This window comes from Schistocerca nitens, chromosome 1, assembly GCF_023898315.1.
Source record: "Schistocerca nitens isolate TAMUIC-IGC-003100 chromosome 1, iqSchNite1.1, whole genome shotgun sequence".
Taxonomy (NCBI): Eukaryota; Metazoa; Arthropoda; class Insecta; order Orthoptera; family Acrididae; genus Schistocerca; species Schistocerca nitens.
The window spans coordinates 792,839,193-792,863,169 of record NC_064614.1 but is presented as its reverse complement, the minus strand read 5'-3'; the positions used below and the strand labels follow the sequence as shown (position 1 = coordinate 792,863,169).

At 49.0% G+C, this 23,977-nt stretch overlaps 20 non-coding genes across 20 annotated transcripts; all 20 read left to right on the top strand.

The window, feature by feature from the left end:
• The first annotated feature begins 8,743 nt into the window (after positions 1 to 8,743).
• On the top strand, positions 8,744 to 8,825 carry Trnal-cag (transfer RNA leucine (anticodon CAG)). Its single transcript has one exon. It is a non-coding gene; the product is annotated as a tRNA-Leu (tRNA).
• A 282-nt stretch (positions 8,826 to 9,107) lies between these two features.
• Trnae-cuc (transfer RNA glutamic acid (anticodon CUC)) lies at positions 9,108 to 9,179 on the top strand. The gene has a single exon. It is a non-coding gene; the product is annotated as a tRNA-Glu (tRNA).
• Positions 9,180 to 9,565: 386 nt separating this feature from the next.
• Trnah-gug (transfer RNA histidin (anticodon GUG)) lies at positions 9,566 to 9,637 on the top strand. The gene has a single exon. It is a non-coding gene; the product is annotated as a tRNA-His (tRNA).
• Positions 9,638 to 10,395: 758 nt separating this feature from the next.
• Positions 10,396 to 10,477, top strand: Trnal-uag (transfer RNA leucine (anticodon UAG)). Its single transcript has one exon. It is a non-coding gene; the product is annotated as a tRNA-Leu (tRNA).
• Positions 10,478 to 10,557: 80 nt separating this feature from the next.
• Positions 10,558 to 10,639, top strand: Trnal-cag (transfer RNA leucine (anticodon CAG)). Its single transcript has one exon. It is a non-coding gene; the product is annotated as a tRNA-Leu (tRNA).
• Positions 10,640 to 10,921: 282 nt separating this feature from the next.
• Trnae-cuc (transfer RNA glutamic acid (anticodon CUC)) lies at positions 10,922 to 10,993 on the top strand. The gene has a single exon. It is a non-coding gene; the product is annotated as a tRNA-Glu (tRNA).
• A 386-nt stretch (positions 10,994 to 11,379) lies between these two features.
• Trnah-gug (transfer RNA histidin (anticodon GUG)) lies at positions 11,380 to 11,451 on the top strand. Its single transcript has one exon. It is a non-coding gene; the product is annotated as a tRNA-His (tRNA).
• Positions 11,452 to 12,209: 758 nt separating this feature from the next.
• Positions 12,210 to 12,291, top strand: Trnal-uag (transfer RNA leucine (anticodon UAG)). The gene has a single exon. It is a non-coding gene; the product is annotated as a tRNA-Leu (tRNA).
• An 80-nt stretch (positions 12,292 to 12,371) lies between these two features.
• On the top strand, positions 12,372 to 12,453 carry Trnal-cag (transfer RNA leucine (anticodon CAG)). The gene has a single exon. It is a non-coding gene; the product is annotated as a tRNA-Leu (tRNA).
• A 6,622-nt stretch (positions 12,454 to 19,075) lies between these two features.
• Positions 19,076 to 19,147, top strand: Trnah-gug (transfer RNA histidin (anticodon GUG)). The gene has a single exon. It is a non-coding gene; the product is annotated as a tRNA-His (tRNA).
• A 758-nt stretch (positions 19,148 to 19,905) lies between these two features.
• On the top strand, positions 19,906 to 19,987 carry Trnal-uag (transfer RNA leucine (anticodon UAG)). Its single transcript has one exon. It is a non-coding gene; the product is annotated as a tRNA-Leu (tRNA).
• Positions 19,988 to 20,067: 80 nt separating this feature from the next.
• Trnal-cag (transfer RNA leucine (anticodon CAG)) lies at positions 20,068 to 20,149 on the top strand. Its single transcript has one exon. It is a non-coding gene; the product is annotated as a tRNA-Leu (tRNA).
• Positions 20,150 to 20,431: 282 nt separating this feature from the next.
• Positions 20,432 to 20,503, top strand: Trnae-cuc (transfer RNA glutamic acid (anticodon CUC)). Its single transcript has one exon. It is a non-coding gene; the product is annotated as a tRNA-Glu (tRNA).
• A 386-nt stretch (positions 20,504 to 20,889) lies between these two features.
• Trnah-gug (transfer RNA histidin (anticodon GUG)) lies at positions 20,890 to 20,961 on the top strand. The gene has a single exon. It is a non-coding gene; the product is annotated as a tRNA-His (tRNA).
• Positions 20,962 to 21,719: 758 nt separating this feature from the next.
• On the top strand, positions 21,720 to 21,801 carry Trnal-uag (transfer RNA leucine (anticodon UAG)). Its single transcript has one exon. It is a non-coding gene; the product is annotated as a tRNA-Leu (tRNA).
• Positions 21,802 to 21,881: 80 nt separating this feature from the next.
• Trnal-cag (transfer RNA leucine (anticodon CAG)) lies at positions 21,882 to 21,963 on the top strand. Its single transcript has one exon. It is a non-coding gene; the product is annotated as a tRNA-Leu (tRNA).
• Positions 21,964 to 22,245: 282 nt separating this feature from the next.
• On the top strand, positions 22,246 to 22,317 carry Trnae-cuc (transfer RNA glutamic acid (anticodon CUC)). The gene has a single exon. It is a non-coding gene; the product is annotated as a tRNA-Glu (tRNA).
• A 386-nt stretch (positions 22,318 to 22,703) lies between these two features.
• Positions 22,704 to 22,775, top strand: Trnah-gug (transfer RNA histidin (anticodon GUG)). Its single transcript has one exon. It is a non-coding gene; the product is annotated as a tRNA-His (tRNA).
• A 758-nt stretch (positions 22,776 to 23,533) lies between these two features.
• Positions 23,534 to 23,615, top strand: Trnal-uag (transfer RNA leucine (anticodon UAG)). Its single transcript has one exon. It is a non-coding gene; the product is annotated as a tRNA-Leu (tRNA).
• An 80-nt stretch (positions 23,616 to 23,695) lies between these two features.
• On the top strand, positions 23,696 to 23,777 carry Trnal-cag (transfer RNA leucine (anticodon CAG)). Its single transcript has one exon. It is a non-coding gene; the product is annotated as a tRNA-Leu (tRNA).
• Positions 23,778 to 23,977: the final 200 nt, after the last annotated feature.

The window sequence follows — 23,977 nt, the reverse complement described above, 5'->3', positions numbered from 1 at the left end:
TCCTGCTGATCAAATGTTTTCTCGAGACTTACAGTGGGAGGCCATTTGCTTTACGGAGAAAATATTTTATTTACCGCTGAAACAAAATGATGTCCTTTTACCGTGGTTACTACTGCGACTGGCATTGCTGGAATCTCAAGAGGATTTTTGTCAAAACAATTTTTTCTTTTGTACATCCCAAAAGACCCATTCCCGTGGTTTGTTGATCTTTGTCACCCCTTTAGGTACAATCATGGTAGTATTACTATGTGTTTCAACATGCGGACGTTTTCATTTTCTTTCCCCACACTGGAGGCTTCAAGCAGCGTATAATTTTTTGATCAACGGTATTGAAAGCCACTGAATAGGATGAGAATCTACTTTCCCTTTTGGACATCACAATCTAAAACCAGCGAAGCTCTCCGAAGAAGACATTCATTGGAGGATGTAAGGAAGTGCTGTGAGGAGAGAAGGGAGGTCCTAAGAAAAAAGAAATTCTACCAGGAGACTGCTGTTTTGCTGCAACCACTTTGCCCTCTAGCTTTTTCTTTGAGTAATCTCCTTCGACATTTACGTATGAGTGTAACGTGGAGGGTGAAGCATATTGACTCCAGCCGCGAGGTATAGCTTTGATTCTTTAGTGGTTACGACATAGCCCAGGTTCGAAGACTGGCCACGGCACGAAATCGTGCTTAGATGCTATCTCTTAGACCATCACAGCTACAGCCATGTTGTGGCACTACCATGCGGTGGACACAGCATTTTCTAGTTGTGGATGCCTAAAGGGACGCTTCCCTTGAATGAGCAGGGTAAATACGTGGTACGGCGATTGCCAAGCGTGGCCGAGTCCATTCGAGTTGCAGTCGCGGTGCGGGACGGACGTATGGCGGCCCCGCCGGACGTGTCGTCGTCAACCTGTGAGCGAGGGTAATCGCTGCTGCAAGCGCATATTCTCGTTTACGCATTCTCCTGCGCAGGAGAGCTTCTGTAAAGTTTGGAAGGTAGGAGACGAGACACTGGCAGAAGTAAAGCTGTGAGTACCGGGCGTGAGTCGTGCTTCGGTAGCTCAGATGGTAGAGCACTTGCCCGCGAAAGGCACACAGTTTTAATCTGCCAGGAAGTTTCGTCTTCGTTTTGTCTGCAACGGCTACCAGCATATCTGGGATACTATAAGGCAACAAATGGTTCAAGTGGCTCAAAGCACTGTGGGACTTAACATCTGAGGTCATCAGTCCCCCAGAACTTAGAACTACTTAAACCTAACTAACCTAAGGACATCACACACATCCATGCCCGAGGCAGGATTCGAACCTGCGACCGTAGCAGCAGCGCGGTTCCGGACTGAAGCGCCTAGAACCGCTAGGCCACAGCAGTCGGCAGTAAGGCAACAGGTAGCCTTTATAAAAAGAACTGATGGCGGAGAAATTGCGATACTTACTATGCTGTTACCACAAAACGTCTCATCGCCTGCACAAAAGAATAATGCAATAGTATGGATACTTAGCAATTATGTCATTCACAACAAGGGTGCCGGCAGTCTATTGGAATACGATCAGTATTTACGGCTACAGTACTACCAAGTGCATAGCAAAAAGAATTATCATAAATGTTTTGGGAACTTGCTACAACCACTATTCGAAAAACAGGGGATTGGCTAACGTGATCTAGGTTACAACTGCTGGCATGCTGAAGTAGGGGATTGCTGCTGGGGGGGACTTCGTGTGCCCCGGGGCTGCTACGGTAGCCGTGAAGGCCCCAACAGAACCCTGAACAAGTAATGCTTGCTTACTACATGGAGAATGTTTCACTTTGTGTGAGGGTACCAGGACCTACGTGTTGTGCACCATTTATATCTTTGTAATTTTAATTACAGATACCTCTTTGAAGATCCAAATCAGTTTTTACTCGACTAATCCTTCATGAACTACTTTTTATATATTTCTTATTTCGGATTATACATTAATTTAATTCCAGTGACCGACTATCCCAGAATCAAGCATAGTCCTACTGTTGCAAGAACACTTAGCCAGGAGAGGCTATTATCATTTTCTCTCAGTTTCAATTGCGCAACTCAGGAAGCGAGGGGTGTTTTATTTTTCAAAAAAAAAAAAAATGGGCCGGTGTGGTCTGGTGGCTGGGGTTCCTGGCTCTCCCCCAGGGGGCCCGTGTTCGATTCCCGATACCGGTATCCGACATTTTTGTTGCTCCTCTTACCCGACTTTGCTCGACTGAAGCTCCGCTGACGCTTGCAGAAAACTACATTAAGTACCATTCGCGGCTGCACCTGACGGCGAGAGAGATGCGACGTCTGTCCACTTCTTATCGAGGCACATACGAGTACCTGTAGTCAAGAGGCTTGGACGACTGCAAGACATTGCCAGGGAGGTCAATGCAGCTAACCACTCTGGTCGGTGTTCTAACAGCGCAGGCACGTTCATTTGGCCGTATACAGATGATGGCGACCGCGTGTGACACAGCTGTGACGAGACACAGTGGGCTGAGCTTTGCTCCCGACAGCTGTGTTCGTCGGTGTCTCCGTAGCCGTCATCGTCCAGTGGGCCCGTGCACATCGCGCGCTCGCTGCGGCGTGTGCTTCTCGGCTCTGTTTCTTCTTTGATTTCTTCATTCAGTGAGTACAATGGATCTGGACAATTCTGAAAATCGTCAGAACAATATTCAGTGCGCCTTTGAGAGATCTGTGCGTAGGCCGACTTCTTTCGAAATTCACGAATGTGTTAAAAATGATCTTGAATTGTCGAATAGTGTTGTTCTTGGTGTTCAACTTGACGTGTTCCTTAATCCGTTAATTCTGAAACTGTCCTCAACCGATATGTGTGAAACGTTAGTTAACGTGAATGGTGGTGTACGCAAAATTAAGGACCTTGATGGAACTATAAGTGATGTGCTGTCAAACGCGGGTTATGGTATCCGTACTGTTCACGTATTTAACTTGCCGTTTGAAGTGCGGAACGAAACTATTTCTCGTAGTTTACTTCCGTACAGGACAGTGCTTTCCGTCGTAAAAGAGAAATGGTCGTCAGCATATTATTATGATGTTGAGAATGGTGTTCGAAGTGCCCGCATGATTGTCCGACAGCATATACCGTCCTTTGTTTTTGTTGCTGGCCATCGGGCCTTTATCACTTATAGCGGCCAACCGGCGACATGGTACCGGACATTTTCGACAGGACTGTCCGAAACGTAGTCGCCCTGTGCAATTACCACGGACAGACGGTCAGGACGAGGTGACGTGGGCGGCGGTCGCGTTTGGCACCTCCCACACACATGCGAGTCGTGTGTCTCACCCTGAGATTGTGACCGAATCTGTTGCCATGGACGTTACACTTTCCGTTCCTGTTGCTGATATGGCCGAGCGGTTCTAGGCGCTACAGTCTGGAACCGCGCGACCGCTACGGTCGCAGGGTCGAATCCTGCCTCGGGCATGGATGTGTGTGATGTCCTTAGGTTAGTTACGTTTAATTAGTTCTAAGTTCTAAGGGACTGATGACCTCAGAAGTTAAGTCCCATAGTGCTCAGAGCCATTTGAACCATATGAACCTGTTGCTGATAGCTCCCCGGCATTGCCAGTGATTTCTCTGCCTGCGAATGTAGAGGCCCGGTTGCCTGATCCACAGGCTGTCGACAGAATTGAGCCACTGATAGTGTCTGAACCCGCACCAGCAGCTGCAACGCTGTCCTTATCGGAACCCGTTCCAGAGGCTGCTCCCTCTGTTGTGCCTGAGAGTGTGTCTGCTGCTGCCACCGTTGTTGTCGACCGTCAGGAGCGTAATGACGCCCCCGCGGAACCTAAACCGCGTCGGGAAAGGCCGACTGAGAGGGCTGACAACGCTACCCGCTTTCGAAGCGCTAGTATTTCGGGTGTTTCTTCTAAATGGTTCAAATGGCTATGAGCACTATGGGACTTAACATCTATGGTCATGAGTCCCCTAGAACTTAGAACTACTTAAACCTAACTAAGCTAAGGACATCACACAACACCCAGTCATCACGAGGCAGAGAAAATCCCTGACCCCGCCGGGAATCGAACCCGGGAACCCGGGCGTGGGAAGCGAGAACGCTACCGCACGACCACGAGCTACGGACGGGTGTTTCTTCTCGTAAGGGGCGAAAGCCGTCCCCGGTGGTGACTTGCGTCCCATCGTACAAGTGCACCTCTAAACAGAAGAAATTGCAGCGACAGGTGTCGGCTGCCGATCGCCGTCGGCAGCGGCCTGCCGCTTACAGTCAACCCGAGGCGTCGTTGAGTTCCGCAGAGTCTAAGCGGGACGAGAAAGTTCGTCAGCTCAAGGTTTTACTCAAACGGACCATGTTGTGGCAAGCGGTACGGCAATGGACGTTACTCCGAGCGTGTCGCCTGCACAAGTGGCAGGCAAACGTAAATCGGACGACTCACATTGCCGTCGCATCCGGCCGCACTCGCAGGATTCTGGATCCGATCCTCCCGCCGGCGCTGGACCTGCCACGGCGGCTCCTTCGGGTGCCGCTCTTAGTATGGACACGGAGGTGGTTCAGCCCCCCGTGTTTTCTAGTGCAAAGTGTGACTGGGCGGCGGGAGTGGAGGTGGAAGACGCGACTGGCGCCGGTACGTAACGTGACTTTGCTCATTGCTTGGCAGCGTGCATGCCTTCGTCGTTGTCTAAGTCTAACATTGTTTTTTGTGACGTTTCCTCGTCTGTGATGTGTGACACCGGTCTGTTGCGCGTTTTCACCTTTATTTTCGCTCGCGAGTGTAGTTTGGCAGCGCCACTGCACCCATCGTTGTGTACTTTTATTTGTTGTGTATTTTAAATGTGTCTGGTATTTTTAAATGTGTCGGGTGTCCGCCGCTCGTCGGAGGCACATTTTAGTCGTTCTTGCCGCTCCCTTGGATCATTACGGATGCACGGGTGCTTTTCCCGATGCGCCCATTTATTTTTAAAATGTTGTGTAGTTTTGTTGTGTCTGGGGTCTGACGCGCGTTGGTTGTGTGTTTACCCCGTTACTCTCAATACCATGCGCTGTCTTAACGGTGCACGTGCCGCTTTTGTTGTGCGCATATTTTTTTCTCGCGTCTGATGTGTGACATCCGTTGCAAACATATTTCACTGTGCGTGCCACTTACTTGCGTCGTTTTGGCGGCACATGTGCATGCAAATTTGTGCGGACTTATTTATTAGCCTTTGAATGTGTCTGGTGTATGTTGTACGCTGGCGGAACTTTTAGTCGTTTGTGTCGACAAAGTGTATGCTCCTTGTGACGCCGTTGCTTCCGCAGTTGTGCCCGCTTCTTTTATTCTTAATTATTATTATTATTTATTGTCTTTGACTGTGTATGGTGTGTGCCACCCGTCGGAGGCAAAGTCTCCCCGTTCATGCCGACGAACTGCGTGGAATAGTATTGGCGGCGCACATGCACTTTTATTCTGTCCGTTTCTTTTACTATTTTACCTACGTCTCCTGTCTACAACTGTTGGGGGGTGACTTTTACCGTTTTTGTCGACAGCATGCGTCGTTTGACGGCGTACATGACCTTTCGTTGTGCCACTTTGTGACCTGTGCATTTTATTTGTGTACGGCGTCGGCGGTTTGTTTTTCACCGCTCCTGTCGATCGACTGCATCGTCTTAGCTGTGCTTAACTTGTTGGTGTTTTCACTGTGGCTGGTGTCTGATAGCCTGCGGTGGATCATTTTCGCCGTTCATGTTCACATGTTGCGTTGTTTTGGCGGCGCCGTTGTGACCGTTATTGTGGACTTTTATTTCGTATGTATTCTGTGTATGCTATCTGCCACCTGTCGGTATGCCATTTTCGCCGATCTTGTCTACAACACGCGTCATCTTCTCAGCGCTACTGCCTCGCTTCTTGTGTACACAGCATTTGTTGTTCCTTGCGTTGTGTATGGTTCCTGACACGCGTCGGTTAATGTCAACAAAATGCGTAGTCCGCATAAGGTCTCTGCTTTAAAAACTCTTCTATCTGAAACCCGTTGCCATGTCGCCTTTTTACAAGAAGTGACACGTGAGGCTCTGATGCTTCTCACCGATTTCAGTGACTACGTTATTGTGGATAATGTGGTGTCTGACGATGTCACCGGCACTGCTATATTAGTCTGCCCCGGCCTCAGTGTCGCGAATATTGAGTGTCTACCTACTGGCCGCGCTATTGCGTGCACCATCGAAGGCGTCGTGTTTGTTAATGTTTACGATCCTTCCGGCAGCGACTACGCGGCGCGGCGGCTCTTTTATGGTCGGGAGCTGTGTGAGGTTTTGCACCGGAACTCAGCTCATTTAATTTTAGGCGGTGATTTTAATGCGGTCACTGATGATGGCGACCAGGAGCCGCGCCCCAACAAGTGTCAGGAACTCCGTACGCTCCTCACCAGTTTTAATCTCAAGGACACGTGGCGAATGCTCCACCCGGTTGAAACCCAATATACCTATTTTTATGCAACGGGACACAGCCGGCTCGATCGGATTTATGTGTCTTTGTCACTGGCAGCCCCAGTCACTAGCTCTGAGATCAGGCCAGTTATTTTTTCAGATCACTGCAGTTATTTTTGTGAACATACCCTTCCACTTTCTAGGCCTTCCTACCGCAAAAATCTATGGAAGTTTAACTGCAGCCTGCTAGCCGACTCTCATTTTCAGCAGTCCTTTACTGATATGTGGCACAAACTTTTGCAGACTAAACCCGGTGACAGTAGCGTCCTCGAGTGGTGGGTTGGCACTGCCAAACCTCCAGTCCGGACCTTTTTAATTAATTTTAGCCGCGACGCAGCGCACTGGCGTCGCTCGACGTCACAATTTTATCAGAGCTGTTTGAAGGACCTCTCACGACAGGTCACGGCCCAGCCACATCTTCTTCCCGTTTTCAAACAATTTAAGGCGGAACTCTTGTCCGACCTGCGGCGGAAGAGTAGAGGGCCAGTTACACGGAGCCAGCCAGTGGGTGCCGTGGACGGGGAGCCGCTCTCTATATATCATGCGGCCCGGCATTTGGCGCTTTCTGATAAGGTGCAGCTTATCAATACTACCATCTTAGCTAGAGCGTGGTATTTAGCTCAAGTTCTCCCGGTACCTAAGCTTCTAGACCGCGCTATTAAACAGGACGTCTACCGGCTCCTTTGGAAAGGGGACATTTTCAAAGTTTCCTTAGCCACCTGCACCTTAAATCCAGCCTATGGGGGACTCGGTCTGGTGGATTTCTCCGCCAAATGCGCGGCGCTCCTCCTCAAACGGACTACGGCCGTGTTAGAGAAGGGTACCAGCAGTGCTACGGTTGTGTTGTTCAATCAATATCGCCCGCCTTCTGAAGTTGCCCCGGTCTCTGTCAGCCACATACCCTTTGCGCTGAATTACGTGCGGCGTTTTTATTTTGACAACAGCTATCTTGCGTATGGTGGCTCCAGCGGAGGCCGTGTCGGCGACATTATCCGTGCTCTGCGGGGATCACCGGCCCGGAACAAGTGGGAGTACCGCCTGCCGCACACTGACTGGCGAACAGTTTGGAGAAACATTGCCACACCCATCCTTCCGGCACATGTTACAGCGACGTGGTATAAAGTCGTCAATGGTACTATTCCTACAAATGCTAAACTGCACTCTATTCATCTGAGTCCGTCCCCCGCCTGCGAAGAGTGCCGTGACGAGGATACCATTGAACATCGCTTTGTGTGCCGTCGGTTCCGTGCTGTGTGGGACACTGCTCGGGATATGGTGCGTCTCGTCAACAGGGTGTCTACAGCGCAGGTTACAGTGGCAGCTGCAATCGTACCCGAGTGTAAGGCATTTCCGACCACCAAGCGCAACGCCACCATCTGGTTAATCGGCCATACGATTTATTCTCTATTTTTCCTCAAACTGACGGATCGTCTTGATTTTCTCAGATACTTACGGGCTGAACATGGCAAGTACCGTGTTCGAAAAGACTATGCTATGACTTTTGCAAATTTTTTGCATGTCGCCTGTTGCTCGTTTACCGCTGTCGACTTAATTAACTTTACACTTTCCTGCTTAAAACTATGACGTGATAGTAAGAGAATTCGCCTTGCGATGAATGTATATTCAGTACCAGAAATAAAAAATGTAACGTAAACGGTAGTCATTTCTCCCTTGGGAATTGCCTCGTATATGGCATTATGCGAGGATTTTTTGTTTTACCTTTCTTTCTTTTCTTATTGTTTCCCACTCTGCCATATATTGGTTTGGGATCGTGATGCCGAGGAGAGGCGTTGCATGAAAGTGTTCCCTTTTTTTATGTGGGCATTTCGTTGTGTTTCATTGAATATACTTTGGTCAGGATTGCTGGTGTGTTTTTCCTTATTTAATTTGCATTATTTTCCTTTTCTTTCTCGTTTATTCGGAGTGACCACCGCTCCACTTTTCTCCACGGTGTATGTCCGTGTTTAATAATTTCTCCATTGCTGCATGGCGTTTTGCTTTGTGAGTAGACTGGACTTTTCTTTGACTCCTTCCAGAAGGTTATATATATATACATATATATATATATATATATATATATATATATATATATATATATATATATATATATATATATATATATATATATATATATATATATATATTCTTTTGCTTTCCCACTTCACGAAGCCTTCATATGTTTACCCTGATTTCCGTGAAGATGCATACGTTTCTGTTTAAACTTCTCACAAGGAATGCCTCAGAAGAAGGAGGCTTACATTGCAACTTTCTTTCGTCAACGTTCTCGTGGGGTAGGACGCAGCTCTTGTGACGCGCGTGTTGTGTAGGTAGCGTGGCCGAGCGGTCTAAGGCGCTGGTTTCAGGCACCAGTCTCTTGAGAGGCGTGGGTTCCAACCCCACAGCTGCCAAACGTGTAATGTTTCCTGTGTCGAAGACGGCTGCGCTTATTGCCTGCAAAGAAAACAGCACAACAAGGCGTGAGCTTCTGCTTCGTGAATTGCCGTAGAACAGTGCGTGGTGCAACGACAGGATTTGGAGGCGCCTTTTGCTCTCATCATTGCTGGCGTTCGTCTCCACGAAATGCGTCCGGAGCACGCCGTTCTATAACGCGAGAGAGTGGATTTTTTACAGTTGTCGACAGTTAACCGTGCGTGGTTGCTGCGTTCGCTGGAAGAGCGCTGCCGCCGTTATCCGGTGTGGTCTAGTGGCTAGGATACCTGGCTCTCACCCAGGAGGCCCGGGTTCGATTCCCGGTACCGGAAATGCGCGTTTTTGTTGCTCCTCTTTTGCGACTTGTCCCGAGTTTGATCGACTGACGCTACGCTGACGCGTGCAGAAAGCCACGTTAAGTATGATTCGTGGCAACACCTGACGGCGAGAGAGATGCGGCATCTATCCACTTGTTATCCAGCCACATACGGGTACCTGTAGTCAAGAGGCTTGGAGGACTGCAAGATATTGCCACGGAGGTGAATGCAGCTAACCACTGTAGTTAGTGTCCTGACAGCGCAGCAACGTTCATTTGCTCGTATACACGTGATGCGGACCGTGTCTGACACTGCTGTGGCGTACACCTTGGCCTAGGCTTTGCTGTGTATCGCCACTTGCATTCCAGCCAGCTGCTTTCGTGGGCGGCTTCGTGGCCGTGGCCGTGATCGTCTAGTGGTTAGGACATTGCGTTGTGGCCGCAATAACCCAGGTTCGAATCCTGGTCACGGCAATTTTGAAAGTTTTGCCTTACTGCCGTTGCAATAGCGATAGTGCACGAGTACTCGAAATGACAGTGCTCTCTTGATTTTGTCACTCGTGTTCCGCAGGCCGCAGTTTGCACTATCACTTCCTCACCAACACGTAATGTCGCCTCCCAGAGCGCAGACGTCCGCTGCTCTCTGTAGTCGAAAAGGGCAGTTGTTTTGAAGTGCGATGGATGAGCAGCCAGCCCCAGCAGAACAGGAAGCTGTGGCGTGCACTGTTTCTACAAATGCTAGGAACACTGGTGCCCATTGCAGCGCACGTAGCATGGCCGAGCGCTCTATGGCGCTGGTTTAAGGCACCAGTCTCTTCGTAGGCGTCGGTTCGAATCCCAGCGCTGCCAGGGGTTTTGCTGTAGTCGTGTTAACCTGCCGCTTTCTCTTCACGTGTAACCTCCTTGAGCTCACATATGTTTGTTACATGGAGCATTCTAGCTCCGCCTGACAGGTACAGCTATGATACTTTAGTGGTTACGGAAAGCCCAGGTTCGAAACCTGGTCACAGCACGAAAACGTCTCTCGATGCTGTCTCCTTAACTACGACAGCTACAGACAAGTGGCGTCGCTACCATACGGCGGGCACGGCATTTTCTTGTTGTGGATGGCCTAAAGAGACGCTTCCAGTGGGAGAGCAGTGGAAATACATGGCACAGCGATTGCCAAGACACTTACATTTCGGAGTGATCTTTGTACTACAAAGGAAACGTTTCGCCGCTCGTGCTCCAGCGGTAACGTGGCCGAGCGGTCTAAGGCGCTGGTTTTAGGCACCAGTCTCTTCGGAGGCGTGGGTTCGAATCCCACAGCTGCCAATTTTTACGTCTCACTTTTGTGCCGCTGCGGTGTGTTCTCGTGGCGTAGGACGCAGCTCTTGTGACGCGCGTGTTGTGTAGGTAGCGTGGCCGAGCGGTCTAAGGCGCTGGTTTCAGGCACCAGTCTCTTGAGAGGCGTGGGTTCCAACCCCACAGCTGCCAAACGTGTAATGTTTCCTGTGTCGAAGACGGCTGCGCTTATTGCCTGCAAAGAAAACAGCACAACAAGGCGTGAGCTTCTGCTTCGTGAATTGCCGTAGAACAGTGCGTGGTGCAACGACAGGATTTGGAGGCGCCTTTTGCTCTCATCATTGCTGGCGTTCGTCTCCACGAAATGCGTCCGGAGCACGCCGTTCTATAACGCGAGAGAGTGGATTTTTTACAGTTGTCGACAGTTAACCGTGCGTGGTTGCTGCGTTCGCTGGAAGAGCGCTGCCGCCGTTATCCGGTGTGGTCTAGTGGCTAGGATACCTGGCTCTCACCCAGGAGGCCCGGGTTCGATTCCCGGTACCGGAAATGCGCGTTTTTGTTGCTCCTCTTTTGCGACTTGTCCCGACTTTGATCGACTGACGCTACGCTGACGCGTGCAGAAAGCCACGTTAAGTATGATTCGTGGCAACACCTGACGGCGAGAGAGATGCGGCATCTATCCACTTGTTATCCAGCCACATACGGGTACCTGTAGTCAAGAGGCTTGGAGGACTGCAAGATATTGCCACGGAGGTGAATGCAGCTAACCACTGTAGTTAGTGTCCTGACAGCGCAGCAACGTTCATTTGCTCGTATACACGTGATGCGGACCGTGTCTGACACTGCTGTGGCGTACACCTTGGCCTAGGCTTTGCTGTGTATCGCCACTTGCATTCCAGCCAGCTGCTTTCGTGGGCGGCTTCGTGGCCGTGGCCGTGATCGTCTAGTGGTTAGGACATTGCGTTGTGGCCGCAATAACCCAGGTTCGAATCCTGGTCACGGCAATTTTGAAAGTTTTGCCTTACTGCCGTTGCAATAGCGATAGTGCACGAGTACTCGAAATGACAGTGCTCTCTTGATTTTGTCACTCGTGTTCCGCAGGCCGCAGTTTGCACTATCACTTCCTCACCAACACGTAATGTCGCCTCCCAGAGCGCAGACGTCCGCTGCTCTCTGTAGTCGAAAAGGGCAGTTGTTTTGAAGTGCGATGGATGAGCAGCCAGCCCCAGCAGAACAGGAAGCTGTGGCGTGCACTGTTTCTACAAATGCTAGGAACACTGGTGCCCATTGCAGCGCACGTAGCATGGCCGAGCGCTCTATGGCGCTGGTTTAAGGCACCAGTCTCTTCGTAGGCGTCGGTTCGAATCCCAGCGCTGCCAGGGGTTTTGCTGTAGTCGTGTTAACCTGCCGCTTTCTCTTCACGTGTAACCTCCTTGAGCTCACATATGTTTGTTACATGGAGCATTCTAGCTCCGCCTGACAGGTACAGCTATGATACTTTAGTGGTTACGGAAAGCCCAGGTTCGAAACCTGGTCACAGCACGAAAACGTCTCTCGATGCTGTCTCCTTAACTACGACAGCTACAGACAAGTGGCGTCGCTACCATACGGCGGGCACGGCATTTTCTTGTTGTGGATGGCCTAAAGAGACGCTTCCAGTGGGAGAGCAGTGGAAATACATGGCACAGCGATTGCCAAGACACTTACATTTCGGAGTGATCTTTGTACTACAAAGGAAACGTTTCGCCGCTCGTGCTCCAGCGGTAACGTGGCCGAGCGGTCTAAGGCGCTGGTTTTAGGCACCAGTCTCTTCGGAGGCGTGGGTTCGAATCCCACAGCTGCCAATTTTTACGTCTCACTTTTGTGCCGCTGCGGTGTGTTCTCGTGGCGTAGGACGCAGCTCTTGTGACGCGCGTGTTGTGTAGGTAGCGTGGCCGAGCGGTCTAAGGCGCTGGTTTCAGGCACCAGTCTCTTGAGAGGCGTGGGTTCCAACCCCACAGCTGCCAAACGTGTAATGTTTCCTGTGTCGAAGACGGCTGCGCTTATTGCCTGCAAAGAAAACAGCACAACAAGGCGTGAGCTTCTGCTTCGTGAATTGCCGTAGAACAGTGCGTGGTGCAACGACAGGATTTGGAGGCGCCTTTTGCTCTCATCATTGCTGGCGTTCGTCTCCACGAAATGCGTCCGGAGCACGCCGTTCTATAACGCGAGAGAGTGGATTTTTTACAGTTGTCGACAGTTAACCGTGCGTGGTTGCTGCGTTCGCTGGAAGAGCGCTGCCGCCGTTATCCGGTGTGGTCTAGTGGCTAGGATACCTGGCTCTCACCCAGGAGGCCCGGGTTCGATTCGTATTCCGGCTTTAGCCGTCGCCGCGGTCGGACGTGCTTGTTGTTTGCTCCGCACACGTTTGCGCTATCGCTGGTGTTTTGTGTTTACCTACAGCTATCTGTGCATTTTCGTACTATTATTGCATTTGGTGGTCCTGATAAGTGTTTTTGAAGTGTTATTGTCTGTTCTCCGTTTCTTTCTTCGTCGCGATTTCGGTTTTTACCGGAATTTCGTCGGCACAGAAGACCATGTCTGACACCGTCAGGAAGAATACGTTAGTTTTCTCGTTCGAGAAGGAAACCCGGCCGGTCCAACCCACTGCACTGGAGATCCATGACTGGCTCACAGAGGTAATCTGTATCAATTCTGACTCTGTTCACACCACGCAGTTAGACGCTGAAAAATACTGTGTTTATGTTAAATTTCTGAACTCCGTGACTGTCGATAAGTTACTTGCAAAATGGGGTAATTCTGTTGAATTTGTTCATCGGGATGGTTCAAAAAGTAATGTTTCTGTACGAAAAGCTGATATCATGTACACCAATGTGAGGATTTTGAATGTTCCTATCGAAGTTGACAATCAGTTGATCAAAGACGCTCTATCTAAATATGGGGAAGTTAAATCCATCTATAACGAAAGATGGTCGAAGTTGTACAAGATACAGTGTTATAATGGCATTAGGTCCGTCGAAATGGAGGTGAAAGCCAATATTCCGTCCCATATATCTGTTGCAGGTCATAAAGCACATGTTGTTTATTCTGGGCAGGAGCGTACGTGTAATATTTGTAACGAGACAGGTCATTTCAGACAAGATTGTCCACGCCGTGTTTTTGTCCTCCGAAATAATCTAACACAGCGTCACAAACTGACCCTTAGCGACGTCTTACCAAGCAGCAACTGCCCTCCTTCTGCTAATGACGGTGGTGCAGGTACTTCTACAATGCCCGCTATAACTAACACAGAGTTCCCACCTCTGAAAGTAATAACAAGTCACCCTTCTGTTCCCGAATGCGATCTTCAGAATAAGAAACGACCGTTGGAAGCGACTGATGACGGCTCGGACGGCGAGTCCTCCCGCACTTCCCCCTCCACCCGCAAACAGAAGCAGTGTGATGCAGATGTGTTAGAGGAAACAGACAGTACATGTATGGACGTGACGACAGCGGCTAAGGCAACCCAACCGCTGTCGGCGGCCGCACAGGTACCAACAGACCACGGAGACGAAGCAGTAACGGTTGTCGCGGCGACGGACGAGCCGCACTCCGACCCCCATGAGGTGACGGAACAGAACCGCATTCACGAACTCACCGACCCCCAACCAACCGATTCAGTCAGTGCCCTGGAGTTAGTGCCGGAAGGACAAGGAAGTGAAAGTCATAAACAGGACACTGTTGAGGCAGCTTCGGTCTCAACGGTGGTGAAGATAGACAACGCGAAGGACGGCGCGTTGAACCAAGATGTCCAAAGACGTAAACTCAAACCGCAACCTAATCTCAAAGTTTCCCGTAAGCAAAGCAAACAACAACCTGGACAAGATGACGCAACGGCCAAGAATGTCCTGTATGAAATTATTACGGAAAAACCTAAGGATGTACCTTCAAGTAACATTAGTGATGGAAAGCCCCTCTGCAAAACTAAAACCCGAGAACTTAGGAATACTCCACCAAACTGAGGATCACAATTCAACAAAAAAAAAAAAAAAGGGGGACAAAAAATATCGTTGACCCGCTTTATGTTCTGATTGTACTATTGTCTTAGTCATTTTTCGGAGGAACCAAAAGCAGTGGTTCACGTATTTTCCATACTCATAGGTATTTCTCTGTAGATTATTCTTGTAGGAGCTTGTTGAAGTGGAATAGTTTATCCCTTCTAGAAGCGGCACAGCTCCCTGTTTTTATCTTTATTTTACTATTTATTTTTTTTATTCCTTTATCTACATTTATATGTAAACTAAATGTCCCAGGCGTATACACTTGCAACTATCAATATTAACAGGATTACATCGGCGACTAAAATTGCAGCGCTCCAAGAGTACCTATATGAGTCAGGGACGGACATTGTTTTCCTACAAGAAGTTGTACTCACTAACCTTACAGTGCCAGGATATTTGTCTATTTTAAATGTCTCGCTTGACACTAACATAGGGACAGCAATTTTAGTCAGGGAGGGGATCCCTGTCACAGATATTGAAAGATTGGACTCCGGCAGAGCGATAGGTATAAAAGTCTTTGGTTTTACTCTTATCAATCTGTATGCCCCTTCCGGTACATCCAATAGAATGGAAAGAGCACAGTTCTTTAAAGAAGAGATCATTTATTTATTGCGGAAAAACCCAAAGGATCTTATAATCGGCGGCGATTTTAATTGTGTGATCAATAAAAAAGACCAGGTTCCGAATTTTAATAACTGCAATGAACTGAAGCGTTTCGTCACTGTTTTACAGCTTAAAGATGCTTGGGAAATAACGTATCCCACATTTGTGGCTTTCACATATATCGGTCCTCAATCACGAAGTAGAATTGACAGACTCTACATATCGCAAAGTCTAGTCCGCTCTTTCATTAAAGCGGAGACGACTCCTGTCTACTTTTCTGATCATAGTGCCGTGCTTGCTACCGTCAGCCTTACTGCGCAACCTACTCGTCGTTTCAGAAGTCAATGGCACCTTAACATGTCACTGATGCAGGAAGACGGACTAGAAGAAAGTTTGACAGAAGCGTGGGCCATGTGCCTCCGCTCCGTCAACAGGCATGTCTCAGTACTAGACTGGTGGTGCAACAGGGCAAAGCCTAAACTGCGAAAAGTCCTCATCCATTATGGTGCACAACGATCGAAAGACTTGAAAAATTCCATCGAATTTTATTACACCATGTTGCGAAATCTATATGAGCAGGCAGACACTTCCAACATCCGTCTGGCAGATATCAAGCGCACCAAGGCCAAATTGCTCAGCATTAAAAGACAGCAGATGGAGGGTCTGAAAATAAAATCAAAGGCTAAAACAGTCGTGGAGGATGAACATGCTTCCTTGTACCATCTACTGAGGCACGAAAGGAATAGGAGACGCACCTTCATCGATGGACTTCAGTCTGAAAATGGCGAGACACTCATGACTCAGAGACACATCGTCAATGCAGTGCACAAGTATTACGAAGACCTATACTCAGTCAGACCGGTATGTGAAGAGTCCTTCGATGAGTACCTTAGTTCCATAGCTCCCCAGGTGTCAGGCGAGGAAAACGAAAACCTTCTCGTCGAGTGTACTAACGAAGAAATCTACGGAACCATCTGCAAATCTCCTTTGAAGAAATCACCGGGACCGGATGGTTTGCCTGTTGAATTTTATATACGTTACTGGCCTTTGATTGGTGACATGTTTACCCGAATAACGAACGAGGTACTTCAGGGAAAACAGATAACTTCTGTTTTTAAAGAGAGCACAATAGTACTTATTCCAAAAAATACTGCAAAAACAAACCTTAATAACTTTCGTCCTATCTCTCTGTTAAACTCTGATTATAAAATCATCGGCAGAATTATAAACAACAGACTCTCACAGCTCACTACAAAGATAATAAGCTCACACCAGTCATGTGTTCCTAATAGGAGTCTTTTTAAAAGCATAGCTGAATATAGAGATGTAATTGCAATCACTGCTGTGACCAACATAAAATGTGCTCTCATGTTTATTGACTTCCAGAAAGCTTTTGATCGTGTAGATCATAGATTCCTTAATGCCACACTGAAGAAGATAGGTTTTAATGAGCGCGTCCTAAGCGTGATTAGAAATATCGCAACAGGAATCAGCGCTTGCATATCAGTCAACAGCCAGAGGACAAAGCAGATCCAGATCAGGCGTGGCGTGCCTCAAGGAAGCCCCCTCTCAATGCTCCTCTTCGTGCTGTCTTTAGAGCCTTTTCTCCGCAGTGTTCATGTCTGCCTGACTGGCCTCACATTATCTGGTCACCGAACTGTTATAAACGCCTATGCCGATGATGTCGGAGTCGTACTGCGTAATGCCGAAGACGTTTCGAAATTGGAAATACTAATTAAGAAGTACTGTAGCGTCTCCGGAGCGAGTGTCAACGCCAACAAAAGCAAACTTTTAAACCTACGGGGTTTCCAACACACCACATTAGCCTGGGCCACAAAAGTCACCCAGTGCAAAGCACTGGGAATAACGCTGACGCCTTGTCCATTGAAAATGGCAGCTATCAATTGGAGAAATACGTCAGGACAAATTCTTGGAACAACAAGAGAAAACCTCTCCCGTACTATGAACCAGGTTCAGAGGGTACTTTTCATTAACAACTGCCTCCTCTCCAAAGGTTACTTTACAGCGCAGATCTTCCCGTTACCAAAAATGATTGGAAAACAGATAATGTCTACCATTGCCAGTTATCTGTGGAGAGGTGAAATATTCCGAGTAGATGCAACAACAGCGACCTTAGATCCCAGGAATGGAGGTTTAGGTTTAGTTGACATTAGAAATAAGGCGTCTGCACTTTTTATAAAAAGGACCGCCACTATCCTTAGCGACCACGCTGACAGCATTACAACTAAATTATTTGAAGTTGTCAGGCCTGCAAGTCTACAGCCTCCGGTGAATGTGCAAAAAATAAATAACCGGCTCCAGCACGTTCGAGTATATTTCGTGGAACTCAGCTATCTTGGCAGTGCCATAATCAACTCACGACGGATCACGGCCCGCGATATTCTGTGTCATCGAAGGAAAATGGAGGGGAGAAACAAATTAGAAAGTAAATACCCACATTTTGATTGGGACGCCATATGGGAAAATATTCATATGCGTGGTCTTCCATCCGACGTCAAATCTACGTGGTATAAAACAGTGAATGGGACCATCAGCACTAATGAAAGGCTACATGCAATCGGCATTAGCGAAACGAATCTCTGTCTCAAATGCAAACTGATCGATACGTTAGTGCACAGATTAACGTGCGGTGGGAATCTACAAATCTGTAATTGGATTAGAGAACAACTTGCATTTCTTACGAGGTCTTCGGTAGAAAATTTTCCCCCTGTGACATTCCTCAGGCCTCAGACTCGCTATTTTCCCGCAGCAAAAAACAACTCCGTCCACTGGTTAATGGGCCACTATGTGAATTATGTAATTAATCACCTGGGAACTGACAATTCCATTGAGTTTTACGTGAACTTGAAGTTTGCTTTTTATAGAGCCCTGAAATATAAAGATCACAAGAAGAACTACGGCAATATGCTAAAAATAGTATTTGAGCGACTGGGCATTGGTTGACACGCAGCTAAGATAAACACAAGTCATTTCTTTAAGCGAATGGACGCTTGTTTTCTAAAAACCAGGAACAAAACAAAACAAAAAAAAAACCAAAAAAAAAATTACAATTTTACAGCTTCATATTATCATCAATTATAATCTGCTAACACGGAAGGCTATTTTGTTCATTCCCCAGCAGAAGCCTAAAAACAAAAAAACAAAAAAAAAAAATAAATAAATAAATAAATAAAAAGGAAAAGACAAAAGACAAAATTAAGAAAAAAAAAACAACCACATATCAGCATCGTAGGGTACAGATAATTTTTTTTTTTTTTTTTTTTTTTTTTACGATTTTACTACTAACATGGAAGTCTCATTTCTTTTAATGGAAGAGGATTTTTCTTCTTTTTTTTATTATTATTATAACTATCAAGAAGACAATAAGGCAATGGCAATAGTGCCTTACCATAATATTTATATTTTGCATTCAATGAAGTTCCTTCCCTTACAAGAAAAAAAAAGCGAAAATAAAACAAACAAATTAATAAAAAAAATCTAGAAAAAGAGCAAACAAATAAAAAAAAAAAAAAAAAAAAAAGTGGCTAGGATACCTGGCTCTCACCCAGGAGGCCCGGGTTCGATTCCCGGTACCGGAAATGCGCGTTTTTGTTGCTCCTCTTTTGCGACTTGTCCCGAGTTTGATCGACTGACGCTACGCTGACGCGTGCAGAAAGCCACGTTAAGTATGATTCGTGGCAACACCTGACGGCGAGAGAGATGCGGCATCTATCCACTTGTTATCCAGCCACATACGGGTACCTGTAGTCAAGAGGCTTGGAGGACTGCAAGATATTGCCACGGAGGTGAATGCAGCTAACCACTGTAGTTAGTGTCCTGACAGCGCAGCAACGTTCATTTGCTCGTATACACGTGATGCGGACCGTGTCTGACACTGCTGTGGCGTACACCTTGGCCTAGGCTTTGCTGTGTATCGCCACTTGCATTCCAGCCAGCTGCTTTCGTGGGCGGCTTCGTGGCCGTGGCCGTGATCGTCTAGTGGTTAGGACATTGCGTTGTGGCCGCAATAACCCAGGTTCGAATCCTGGTCACGGCAATTTTGAAAGTTTTGCCTTACTGCCGTTGCAATAGCGATAGTGCACGAGTACTCGAAATGACAGTGCTCTCTTGATTTTGTCACTCGTGTTCCGCAGGCCGCAGTTTGCACTATCACTTCCTCACCAACACGTAATGTCGCCTCCCAGAGCGCAGACGTCCGCTGCTCTCTGTAGTCGAAAAGGGCAGTTGTTTTGAAGTGCGATGGATGAGCAGCCAGCCCCAGCAGAACAGGAAGCTGTGGCGTGCACTGTTTCTACAAATGCTAGGAACACTGGTGCCCATTGCAGCGCACGTAGCATGGCCGAGCGCTCTATGGCGCTGGTTTAAGGCACCAGTCTCTTCGTAGGCGTCGGTTCGAATCCCAGCGCTGCCAGGGGTTTTGCTGTAGTCGTGTTAACCTGCCGCTTTCTCTTCACGTGTAACCTCCTTGAGCTCACATATGTTTGTTACATGGAGCATTCTAGCTCCGCCTGACAGGTACAGCTATGATACTTTAGTGGTTACGGAAAGCCCAGGTTCGAAACCTGGTCACAGCACGAAAACGTCTCTCGATGCTGTCTCCTTAACTACGACAGCTACAGACAAGTGGCGTCGCTACCATACGGCGGGCACGGCATTTTCTTGTTGTGGATGGCCTAAAGAGACGCTTCCAGTGGGAGAGCAGTGGAAATACATGGCACAGCGATTGCCAAGACACTTACATTTCGGAGTGATCTTTGTACTACAAAGGAAACGTTTCGCCGCTCGTGCTCCAGCGGTAACGTGGCCGAGCGGTCTAAGGCGCTGGTTTTAGGCACCAGTCTCTTCGGAGGCGTGGGTTCGAATCCCACAGCTGCCAATTTTTACGTCTCACTTTTGTGCCGCTGCGGTGTGTTCTCGTGGCGTAGGACGCAGCTCTTGTGACGCGCGTGTTGTGTAGGTAGCGTGGCCGAGCGGTCTAAGGCGCTGGTTTCAGGCACCAGTCTCTTGAGAGGCGTGGGTTCCAACCCCACAGCTGCCAAACGTGTAATGTTTCCTGTGTCGAAGACGGCTGCGCTTATTGCCTGCAAAGAAAACAGCACAACAAGGCGTGAGCTTCTGCTTCGTGAATTGCCGTAGAACAGTGCGTGGTGCAACGACAGGATTTGGAGGCGCCTTTTGCTCTCATCATTGCTGGCGTTCGTCTCCACGAAATGCGTCCGGAGCACGCCGTTCTATAACGCGAGAGAGTGGATTTTTTACAGTTGTCGACAGTTAACCATGCGTGGTTGCTGCGTTCGCTGGAAGAGCGCTGCCGCCGTTATCCGGTGTGGTCTAGTGGCTAGGATACCTGGCTCTCACCCAGGAGGCCCGGGTTCGATTCACGGTACCGGAAATGCGCGTTTTTGTTGCTCCTCTTTTGCGACTTGTCCCGAGTTTGATCGACTGACGCTACGCTGACGCGTGCAGAAAGCCACGTTAAGTATGATTCGTGGCAACACCTGACGGCGAGAGAGATGCGGCATCTATCCACTTGTTATCCAGCCACATACGGGTACCTGTAGTCAAGAGGCTTGGAGGACTGCAAGATATTGCCACGGAGGTGAATGCAGCTAACCACTGTAGTTAGTGTCCTGACAGCGCAGCAACGTTCATTTGCTCGTATACACGTGATGCGGACCGTGTCTGACACTGCTGTGGCGTACACCTTGGCCTAGGCTTTGCTGTGTATCGCCACTTGCATTCCAGCCAGCTGCTTTCGTGGGCGGCTTCGTGGCCGTGGCCGTGATCGTCTAGTGGTTAGGACATTGCGTTGTGGCCGCAATAACCCAGGTTCGAATCCTGGTCACGGCAATTTTGAAAGTTTTGCCTTACTGCCGTTGCAATAGCGATAGTGCACGAGTACTCGAAATGACAGTGCTCTCTTGATTTTGTCACTCGTGTTCCGCAGGCCGCAGTTTGCACTATCACTTCCTCACCAACACGTAATGTCGCCTCCCAGAGCGCAGACGTCCGCTGCTCTCTGTAGTCGAAAAGGGCAGTTGTTTTGAAGTGCGATGGATGAGCAGCCAGCCCCAGCAGAACAGGAAGCTGTGGCGTGCACTGTTTCTACAAATGCTAGGAACACTGGTGCCCATTGCAGCGCACGTAGCATGGCCGAGCGCTCTATGGCGCTGGTTTAAGGCACCAGTCTCTTCGTAGGCGTCGGTTCGAATCCCAGCGCTGCCAGGGGTTTTGCTGTAGTCGTGTTAACCTGCCGCTTTCTCTTCACGTGTAACCTCCTTGAGCTCACATATGTTTGTTACATGGAGCATTCTAGCTCCGCCTGACAGGTACAGCTATGATACTTTAGTGGTTACGGAAAGCCCAGGTTCGAAACCTGGTCACAGCACGAAAACGTCTCTCGATGCTGTCTCCTTAACTACGACAGCTACAGACAAGTGGCGTCGCTACCATACGGCGGGCACGGCATTTTCTTGTTGTGGATGGCCTAAAGAGACGCTTCCAGTGGGAGAGCAGTGGAAATACATGGCACAGCGATTGCCAAGACACTTACATTTCGGAGTGATCTTTGTACTACAAAGGAAACGTTTCGCCGCTCGTGCTCCAGCGGTAACGTGGCCGAGCGGTCTAAGGCGCTGGTTTTAGGCACCAGTCTCTTCGGAGGCGTGGGTTCGAATCCCACAGCTGCCAATTTTTACGTCTCACTTTTGTGCCGCTGCGGTGTGTTCTCGTGGCGTAGGACGCAGCTCTTGTGACGCGCGTGTTGTGTAGGTAGCGTGGCCGAGCGGTCTAAGGCGCTGGTTTCAGGCACCAGTCTCTTGAGAGGCGTGGGTTCCAACCCCACAGCTGCCAAACGTGTAATGTTTCCTGTGTCGAAGACGGCTGCGCTTATTGCCTGCAAAGAAAACAGCACAACAAGGCGTGAGCTTCTGCTTCGTGAATTGCCGTAGAACAGTGCGTGGTGCAACGACAGGATTTGGAGGCGCCTTTTGCTCTCATCATTGCTGGCGTTCGTCTCCACGAAATGCGTCCGGAGCACGCCGTTCTATAACGCGAGAGAGTGGATTTTTTACAGTTGTCGACAGTTAACCGTGCGTGGTTGCTGCGTTCGCTGGAAGAGCGCTGCCGCCGTTATCCGGTGTGGTCTAGTGGCTAGGATACCTGGCTCTCACCCAGGAGGCCCGGGTTCGATTCCCGGTACCGGAAATGCGCGTTTTTGTTGCTCCTCTTTTGCGACTTGTCCCGAGTTTGATCGACTGACGCTACGCTGACGCGTGCAGAAAGCCACGTTAAGTATGATTCGTGGCAACACCTGACGGCGAGAGAGATGCGGCATCTATCCACTTGTTATCCAGCCACATACGGGTACCTGTAGTCAAGAGGCTTGGAGGACTGCAAGATATTGCCACGGAGGTGAATGCAGCTAACCACTGTAGTTAGTGTCCTGACAGCGCAGCAACGTTCATTTGCTCGTATACACGTGATGCGGACCGTGTCTGACACTGCTGTGGCGTACACCTTGGCCTAGGCTTTGCTGTGTATCGCCACTTGCATTCCAGCCAGCTGCTTTCGTGGGCGGCTTCGTGGCCGTGGCCGTGATCGTCTAGTGGTGAGGACATTGCGTTGTGGCCGCAATAACCCAGGTTCGAATCCTGGTCACGGCAATTTTGAAAGTTTTGCCTTACTGCCGTTGCAATAGCGATAGTGCACGAGTACTCGAAATGACAGTGCTCTCTTGATTTTGTCACTCGTGTTCCGCAGGCCGCAGTTTGCACTATCACTTCCTCACCAACACGTAATGTCGCCTCCCAGAGCGCAGACGTCCGCTGCTCTCTGTAGTCGAAAAGGGCAGTTGTTTTGAAGTGCGATGGATGAGCAGCCAGCCCCAGCAGAACAGGAAGCTGTGGCGTGCACTGTTTCTACAAATGCTAGGAACACTGGTGCCCATTGCAGCGCACGTAGCATGGCCGAGCGCTCTATGGCGCTGGTTTAAGGCACCAGTCTCTTCGTAGGCGTCGGTTCGAATCCCAGCGCTGCCAGGGGTTTTGCTGTAGTCGTGTTAACCTGCCGCTTTCTCTTCACGTGTAACCTCCTTGAGCTCACATATGTTTGTTACATGGAGCATTCTAGCTCCGCCTGACAGGTACAGCTATGATACTTTAGTGGTTACGGAAAGCCCAGGTTCGAAACCTGGTCACAGCACGAAAACGTCTCTCGATGCTGTCTCCTTAACTACGACAGCTACAGACAAGTGGCGTCGCTACCATACGGCGGGCACGGCATTTTCTTGTTGTGGATGGCCTAAAGAGACGCTTCCAGTGGGAGAGCAGTGGAAATACATGGCACAGCGATTGCCAAGACACTTACATTTCGGAGTGATCTTTGTACTACAAAGGAAACGTTTCGCCGCTCGTGCTCCAGCGGTAACGTGGCCGAGCGGTCTAAGGCGCTGGTTTTAGGCACCAGTCTCTTCGGAGGCGTGGGTTCGAATCCCACGGCTGCCAATTTTTACGTCTCACTTTTGTGCCGCTGCGGTGTGTTCTCGTGGCGTAGGACGCAGCTCTTGTGACGCGCGTGTTGTGTAGGTAGCGTGGCCGAGCGGTCTAAGGCGCTGGTTTCAGGCACCAGTCTCTTGAGAGGCGTGGGTTCCAACCCCACAGCTGCCAAACGTGTAATGTTTCCTGTGTCGAAGACGGCTGCGCTTATTGCCTGCAAAGAAAACAGCACAACAAGGCGTGAGCTTCTGCTTCGTGAATTGCCGTAGAACAGTGCGTGGTGCAACGACAGGATTTGGAGGCGCCTTTTGCTCTCATCATTGCTGGCGTTCGTCTCCACGAAATGCGTCCGGAGCACGCCGTTCTATAAC